Source organism: Chelonoidis abingdonii, chromosome 11 (genome assembly GCF_003597395.2).
Source record: "Chelonoidis abingdonii isolate Lonesome George chromosome 11, CheloAbing_2.0, whole genome shotgun sequence".
Classification (NCBI taxonomy): domain Eukaryota; kingdom Metazoa; phylum Chordata; order Testudines; family Testudinidae; genus Chelonoidis; species Chelonoidis abingdonii.
In genome coordinates, this window is record NC_133779.1 from 1,713,658 (window position 1) to 1,721,504 (window position 7,847).

A 7,847-nucleotide genomic window follows, 5' to 3' on the forward strand; every position below is an offset into this window, starting at 1 on the left:
ACAGACACATGCGACCTCCTTCCCGATGCCACGTGTGGGGATTCTTACCCCCAGGACGTCATGCCGTCCTCACGTGGCTGAAGAGACAGGCGGGTTGACAACGCCAGCCCGCAGCACTCCTGCTCCCACAGGAGGAACCCCATGACGGGACCTTTAACCTCACCCTGACCTACACCTTCCTACCCACCCTGCGACGATTCCTGGCAGACATCTTCTCTTGCCACGTCCCATGTGCTCTGGTCCAGCCCCTGCGGGAGGGAGTCCGTCCCTGGCTAACTCCACAGGTGAGTCTGGGCTGTGGAGGCAAAGGATCCCTGGAGTCCAGGCCCCCCTTTATATCGCTGCCTGGTAGCATGATTCGCATATTTCGGTAATTTGTCCCCTCACATGCCCCCTAACGCAGTAGCAGACTGACTCTGCTGGATGGTGGCAGGAGGGGGGCTGCACCTTTGGTGTGTCCCCGCAGTGGGCGAGGACAACCCAGCCTGGGAAGGAATGAGTAGTAAGTGGGGAGAGGCTGGCAGGAGCCAAGGGGAAGGAACGATCCCTGTGCAGCCAAAATACCCCAGTTTCACATGCCCCCGCACCTGCCAAAATCAGAGTCTGCTGCCCAGGATGGATCCTGTCCATACTGATCTGTGTATATGGGCACGCCCGTGAGGGGACGATTGTGCCAGACACTGCCCCCAGACATCAGAGGAGCTTGGGCCACACGGTCCCCCCCCCCCCCCCCCCCACCTGCCTTGGCGTGTTGCTTGCCAGTCTAACCAGAGCCGCAAGGCAGACCCTGGGAGGGAGTATTGCAAGGGGCAGCCCTGGGGAGTGGTACATAATGGGGCAAGAGGATCAGCTGAGTCCCCTGGTACACGAGCCATTCGGGGTCAACTGTCAGGCAGAGCAGAGTGTGGGCAGAGCCCAACCCCTTTCCGTGGACCCCGGGTACCTTAGGTGCTGTAAAACTGAAGGGACTGGCACCCCTGGCTTGAAGCAGTTCCCATCGAGGCTTGTGGCTCTTCAGTCAGCATCCCCTTCGGGTAACCGTCTGTGTGCCATTGGGACTCGTCTGTCTTCTGTGCATGAGCATATATGAATTGTGCACGCAGATGAGCACTGCGTGTGATTGCGTGTCCCTGCAACCCGACCCACTGCTCTTCCCTCCCCAGCCCACTCCTTTGACCTTCTAAAGGCCTGGCAGAGGTGGGTGTTAGAATGTTCCCTTCCCTGTATAGAAGCTGGCACCTGGGTAATGCCAGTCCCTAGTTAAGTGGCTCCCCTGCTCTCCATTCCCAGAGGGACAGTCCCTACCCTAGCTGGGGTTGAGAAAGAATGCACCAGGTGGCTCAGCTCCCTAGCGCTGTGCTTGGGGCCCGGGGAAAATGGCAGTGCCCATGGCAGCAGGAGTCCTGTGGCAGAGGATGCCCAGGGCCCTGACTCGCGCTTCCTGCATGTCCACTGTACCTGGCATCCCTGGCTGGGGCCCATGGTGCTTTACAGGAATCCCCTGTGAAACCCCCCCTCCAGCGCACCCCCTTGGTGCTGGCCACACTTCCCTGTCTGGGCGGGTCTGTTGAGCCTGGGGGGATCCTGCTCACATCCCTGCCAGCTCTGGGCAGCATCATCCCCTGCCCCAAGCTTTTCTGCTAGCAGGGAGCGCCCCCGTGCTTTCTCAGGGGACTCATCTCCATAAGTAATGCTGGTCAAAAGGGCCTGCGACCACACAGGCTCCCTACTTTGGGGCATGGATGTGGGGCAGGAGTGTATTGCATCCCGGATGTAGTTTCCGCAGCCCAACGCCCTCTTTGCTGCATGCCAAGTGTGGTCATTGCGAGGGGGGCCGGGGGCAGGTGGCCAGGGGCTTAGGAAGGGATGTGGGACAGAGCCCGTTGCCCGGTCAGAATCCCCCTTGCGGCATGCTTCTGGCGAACTGCTCCCCACAGAAAGAGCCAGTCAGGACTTATGGCGGAGGCCTCTTTTCCCTAATGGAGCAGACTTGTTCAGGGCAAGAAGCTCTCACACGTCTTCACCTCCTGGGTCTCTCCGCTGAGACTTGGAGCATTCAGCATCCCGCTGTGCCCTCCGTGGCTTCCCACAGTGAGCCCACAGGCGGGGTCCTGGGGAAGCCACAGGGTTCCTGCCAGCCCCCACTTTTGCAGTCAGCACGTGACTCTTAGGCAGCAAAACAGAGGTTTATTTCGATGACAGGAACAAGGGTCTAAACAGAGCTTGTAGATACAGCGATCGACTCGGCCGGGTCCATTCTGGGGGGTCAGTGAGCCAGAACCCTAGTCTGCACTTCACTCCTTGTCCCCAGCCAGCTCCCAGACTAACCAACCCCTCCAGCCTCCCTCTCGTTGCTCAGCTCCTTTTCCCGGGCCAGGAGGATCACCTGATCTCTCTGTCTCCAACACCTTCAGCTGGCACCTTTTGCAGAGGGGGGCCCAGGACATCAGTTTGCTAGGAGACAGAAGTGCCCGGCAATTTAGGGGCACTGGCCCTTTGCTCTGCAGCAATCACACACCAGGATCCCACCACCTAGATACTTAAGAACTGCCTAGGTGACACTTGAGGCACCAAACAGTATCAGACCGCCAAACATTAAGAACATTCCAGTTCCGTTCACATCTCTCCCCCTTCGAGACCGAACTGAGCCAGGTCCTCCAGCCAGTGAACGCTGGGAGTTCGAACCCAACCAACGTTCCCATGGATGCCCCAGCTATCTCCACCATTCCTTGGGGTGAGTTACACCAGGCGCCTCCCCAGTTTTGTGCCCTCATCTTGCTTGAGTGTGTTGACTGGCAACTTGCAGGCCACATGTGGGAAGGTTTATGCGGCCTGTACGACCTTTTGCCACCCCAATACTCCTGGGGTTTAAATGGACAGGGTCTTCTCCCAGTCATCTCTGGGCTGCGATTCGGGCTCTCTGTTGTTAAGGAGCCCATCTTGGCCTTGGCCAGCTCTGGGCTTGAGGCGCCCGCTACCCACCTTGTGGCCCCCCCCCCCCCCCCCGCCCCCAGACACAACACCTCTGCATCCCCCATCTTATAAGCTTTCCCAGCTTTTACCTATCAGTCCACCTCCTTGAGGCCGCAACCCCAGCCCCCTCTTCACCTGGGGACACCTGTTCCTCCCCAGGTCTGGCTTAAAGATGCACATGTTATCAGTGTCTGCCAGGGCCAGGTTCTCCATCCCCTCTGCTTGTCTAAGAAATCTCCGCCAGGCCTGCATGGGGTCCGGCATCGGATCGCGGATGGTTTAAAGCCTTCTGATGCCCCCATACAACCAGACAATCGTCTGTACTCCCTTAGGGGATCAGCCCACGGGATGAAGGCCCATGGGCTGTAAAGGCTGGAAATCCCATCTAAAGCCAAGCAAGAGACATTGCACCTCTCTCTCCAGGATTTGGGTTGCTTTCCCCAGTGGACTCTGGATGGGGAACACCTGATGGGGAGATTGGCTCCCACTCAGGGAAGAGATCCACCAGGGGGTCCTTCCCCTTCTCCTCCCAATCCTCCCTTTCCGGTCGAGGGATACCTCACTCTCCTCCCATACCAGCAGCTTGAGAGGGAAGAACACCTGTGGATCCTGGGGCACACCAGCATGCCTCCTGATTCCCCTCAGTTCTACTTCCCCTTGGGGAGTCCTATTCCCGGGACAGGAATCCTTCTCCCCGGCAGGACTGCTGTCCCTGCATGCCTTCCCAAAGGGGGTTTTGGCAGTGCTGTGACCAGCGAAGTTCCTCATCAAGCTTCTCCAAGGAGGGATCTCTCTGCAGCTCGGTCCTGGGAGTCAGCTGCTGGGGCGGGAAGTGGGACCTGCTCCGCTCTCAGCTGGCTGGGCCCTGGGTCCACAGCCTCCCTGAGCCTTTCCCTGGTAGCTCCCTCCCTGCTGTATAATGCATTTCCCAGCAGCACGTGGACCAGGCTAAACTGGTTTGGCAGCTGGAACCTGCCTTTGCCTGGGTGTCGGCCCGCCTGGGTGGGCTCGCTGTGGGAAGCGCACGGAGGGGCAGAGGATGCTGAATGCTCCAAGGAGAGACCCAGGAGGTGAAGACGTGTGAGCTTCTTGCCCTGAACAAGTCTGCTCCAAGGGAGAGGAGGCTCCCCAAAGTCCTGCCTGGCTTAGTGGGGAGCAGTTCCAGAGCATCGCCCGGTGACTCCGTGACAATAGGCCACACTACCGCCCAGGGCACTTGTGGACACTATCGATCAGGGCCAGCTCCAGGCACCAGCTTAGCAAGCAGGTGCTTGGGGCGGCCACTCTGGAATGGGGCAGCATGTCCAGCTATTCAGTGGCAATTCGGCAGAGGGTCCCTCGCTCCCGCTCCGAGCAAAGGGCCTCCCACTGAATTGCCGCAGATCGAGATCGCCGCTTTTTTGGGGGAGGAGATGGGAGGGGGCTGCCTGGGGTGGCAAAACCCCTGGAGCCGGCCCTGCTATCGATATAAAACAATGAACTCCTCTGTGATCCAGAGCTGGCTGGACCCGGGTCAAAGCAGAGTGATCCTGGACTGGGGGTAAACAGGAAGGCGCTGCTGCCACAACCGTGATCCCCCGTCCTGGCTCCAGAGGGAATCCTGTCCTGCCTGGGCCCAGGCCCGACAGCGCCGCACGCAAGCCCAGCTGGGATGGGCGTCTGCGTGAGGAGCTGCCCAGGGGCTTAGGATTTGATGCAACTGCTGTCCAGAAAAACATCTGGTGCCGATGTCATCAGCTGCGCAGAGCCCCCAGGCAGCGGAGGGGCTTGTCCCTGTCTGGCTTAGCTGGCCCAGGGAAAAGGCCAAAGCCCAGCTGCTCTCATTCGGCCTAGCTCCATTGGAGTCAGTGGGGCCAGATCCCCAGCCGCCCCACTGGAGTCTGTTTACACCAGCAGTAGCTCTGGTTCCCCAGTGCACTGAGGTACCCACCCCTCTGGCTCTGGGAGGTTACAGCTCATGGAGGGAGTTTCACATCCCCAAACTGGCCTCATCATCTGCTCAGCTCCGGCTGATCTGACCTGAATATTTATGACAGTCAGCAAAGGGGGCCAGGCCACAGGGAACATTAGGGCCAGATCTGCCACTGGAGGAAAGCCAAGGAGCTGCATGGACACCAGTGCAAGTGTGCTGACTTACACCTGCCGGGGATTTGGCCCAGCTGACTCCAAGAGAGTGACGCCCCTTTACACTGCTGGGGATCTGGTCCAGGTGGAGAGCAGTGTTAGGGAGGGAATTGCCAGCAGGTGCCTCCAGGACCTCAGCCAGTGCTTGATCCTCAGTTACACCAAGGCGCTTCTACACTGCTTCACCTGGAAATAGAACCCAGGAGTCCTGGTCCCCAGCCCCCCGCTGCTCTAACCACCAGCCCCCACGCTTCTCCCAGGACTGGGGAGAGAACCCAGGAGTCCTGGCTCCCAGCCCTCCCCTGCTCTAACCACCAGCCCCCACTCTCCTCCTAGGGCTGGGGAGAGAACCCAGGAGTCCACAATATTAAATTCCTTTAGCCCCGGGGCGTGGGGGCAGGAGAGGGTTTCCTTTGCTTTGTGATCCTGCCTACTCCCAGGGCAGCTGAGCTAGTAGATAATGAAGGGATGATGGAAAACTCAAGGGAGCAGGCAGGTGTGTGGGGCAGACACCAGGGGGCACCAGCAGGGGGGCGTTACCTGTGCTGGGAGGGCTCATGCGCATCCCCATAATGCATCAGACCAGTGGTCCACCTAGCCCCAAGTCTGGTGGCCAGTCCCTGGGGAGGGAAGAGACACGATGCCCCACAGTGGACAGTGCTGGGATAACTGCTGTTACGTGCCCAGCACACCCTGGGGGGAGCCCAGAACCACAGGAAATGCTTCTGCTGGCAGACAGCAGCATGAGGCTCCTTTCCCAGCACAGATGGACCCCAAACCAGAGAGAGACGAAGCAGGCTGCTCCCTAGCACAATGAGCCCAGCTCCCCGCCACGCTAGGCTGGGCTGACTGGCTGTAAACTGCTGAGCTCTCCCGCTTCCCTCCAGAGCCCCCTAGCCTGCAGGCAGGATCAGGAACAACCCCCCCAAACACACACACACAGCCCTTGATACCCTACAGCCTGTCCCCATGGACGGTCAGACCCCCACCCCACCAGACTGAGTCCAGCCCCACAGAGCGCTAATTGCTGGGCCTCTTTGCTACGCAGCACATCCAGCCTCTCCTGCTGCAGCCTGTGGCTCTGTCTGGCGTGGGAGGGAGCAGCCTTGGGCTCGGGTCTTTGAGATCCAGGGTTTGAATCTGCCAAAGAAACGGCCATAAAACAACTCCCGGAGCTCCGCCAAGTGCCCCCCAGCCAAGGCGGTGGGGCCGGGGCTGGGCTGGGCTGCAGGTCAGCTGGGATGTGCACAGCGGATTGCAGGGCCGGGGTTCAGTGCTCCAGTTAGAGTCACTCCAGATTCACCATGGGGAGCTGAGATCAGGATCCGGCCCTGACCCCACTGCAGTCAGGGGTGACTCTGGATTGACGCTGGGGAACCGAGATCAGGATCCAGCCCCGCCCCCACTGCAGTCAGGGGTGACTCTGGATTGACGCTGGGGAACCGAGATCAGGATCCAGCCCCGCCCCCACTGCAGTCAGGGGTGACTCTGGATTGACGCTGGGGAACTGAGATCAGGATCCGGCCCCAACCCCACTGCAGTCGGGGGTGACTCTGGATTGACCCAGGAAGCTGAGATCAGGATCCAGCCCTGACCCCACTGCAGTCAGGGAGTGACTCTGGAGTGATCCCGGGGAGCTGAGATCAGGATCTAGCCCCAAGCCCACTGCAGTCAGGGGTGACTCTGGATTGACCCTGGGGAGCTGAGATCAGGATCCGGCCCCGACCCACTGCAGTCAGGAGTGACTCTGGATTGACCCCGGGGAGCTGAGACTAGGATCCGGCCCCGACCCCACTGCAGTCAGGGGTGACTCTGGATTGACCCCGGAGAGCTGAGATCAGGATCCAGCCCCGACCCCACTGCAGTCAGGGGTGACTCTTTGACCCCAGGAGGAACAGAGGTCAGGATCCAGCTCATACCTCTATGAGGCAGCCAGGTTTGGTCCCCTGACGGGGAGAACACCCCACTCCTGGCAGGTCCTTGGGTGGACCCTTCCCCCCCCAAAGTCCCCAATTTGGCAGCACCTGCATTAACCCTTTCCACACCCTGCTGTCTGCCTGGGCGGGGAAGGAGCAGGCGGGGGCGGGGACAGGGAGTGGTTATGCTCCTACTTCCCACTCCTTCCCACATCTATATTGACTCCCTGTGGGAGGCGAGTCCAGCACCTGGATCCTTTCACCCCAGCCACTCCAAGGGGTCAGCGCCCTCAAGGCCACATTCCTGCCCCACTGCCTGGGAGAAGGGCCTGCAGGGCGGGGTTTGCTCGAGCAGCTCCTGCTTTGTGTCCTGCCCCGGGGATGTCAGCCTGCCTCAGGGGTCCCGCTGAACACCCCTCGGAGCTGTGCCAGCCTTCCGGGCTGGGAGACTAGAGACATGAAAGATACTGACCCTAGATAGCAGGGGCTGGGGGTTAGGAGTGAGGGGTACTGGCAGAGCTGGTGGGGGCAGGGCTGGGCTAGCAGGGGCTGCGGGTCGGGAGTGAGGGGCCCTGGCAGAGCTCTGGGGGAGCCCAGGGCTGGGCTAGCAGGGGCTGCGGGTCGGGAGTGAGGGGCACCGGCAGGGCTGGGGGGACCAGGGCTGGGCTAGCAGGGGCTGCGGGTCGGGAGTGAGGGGCACCGGCAGGGCTGGGGAGCCCAGGGCTGGGCTAGCAGGGGCTGCGGGTCGGGAGTGAGGGGCACCGGCAGGGCTGGGGGGACCAGGGCTGGGCTGGCAGGAGCTGCGGGTCGGGAGCGAGGGGCACCGGCAGGGCT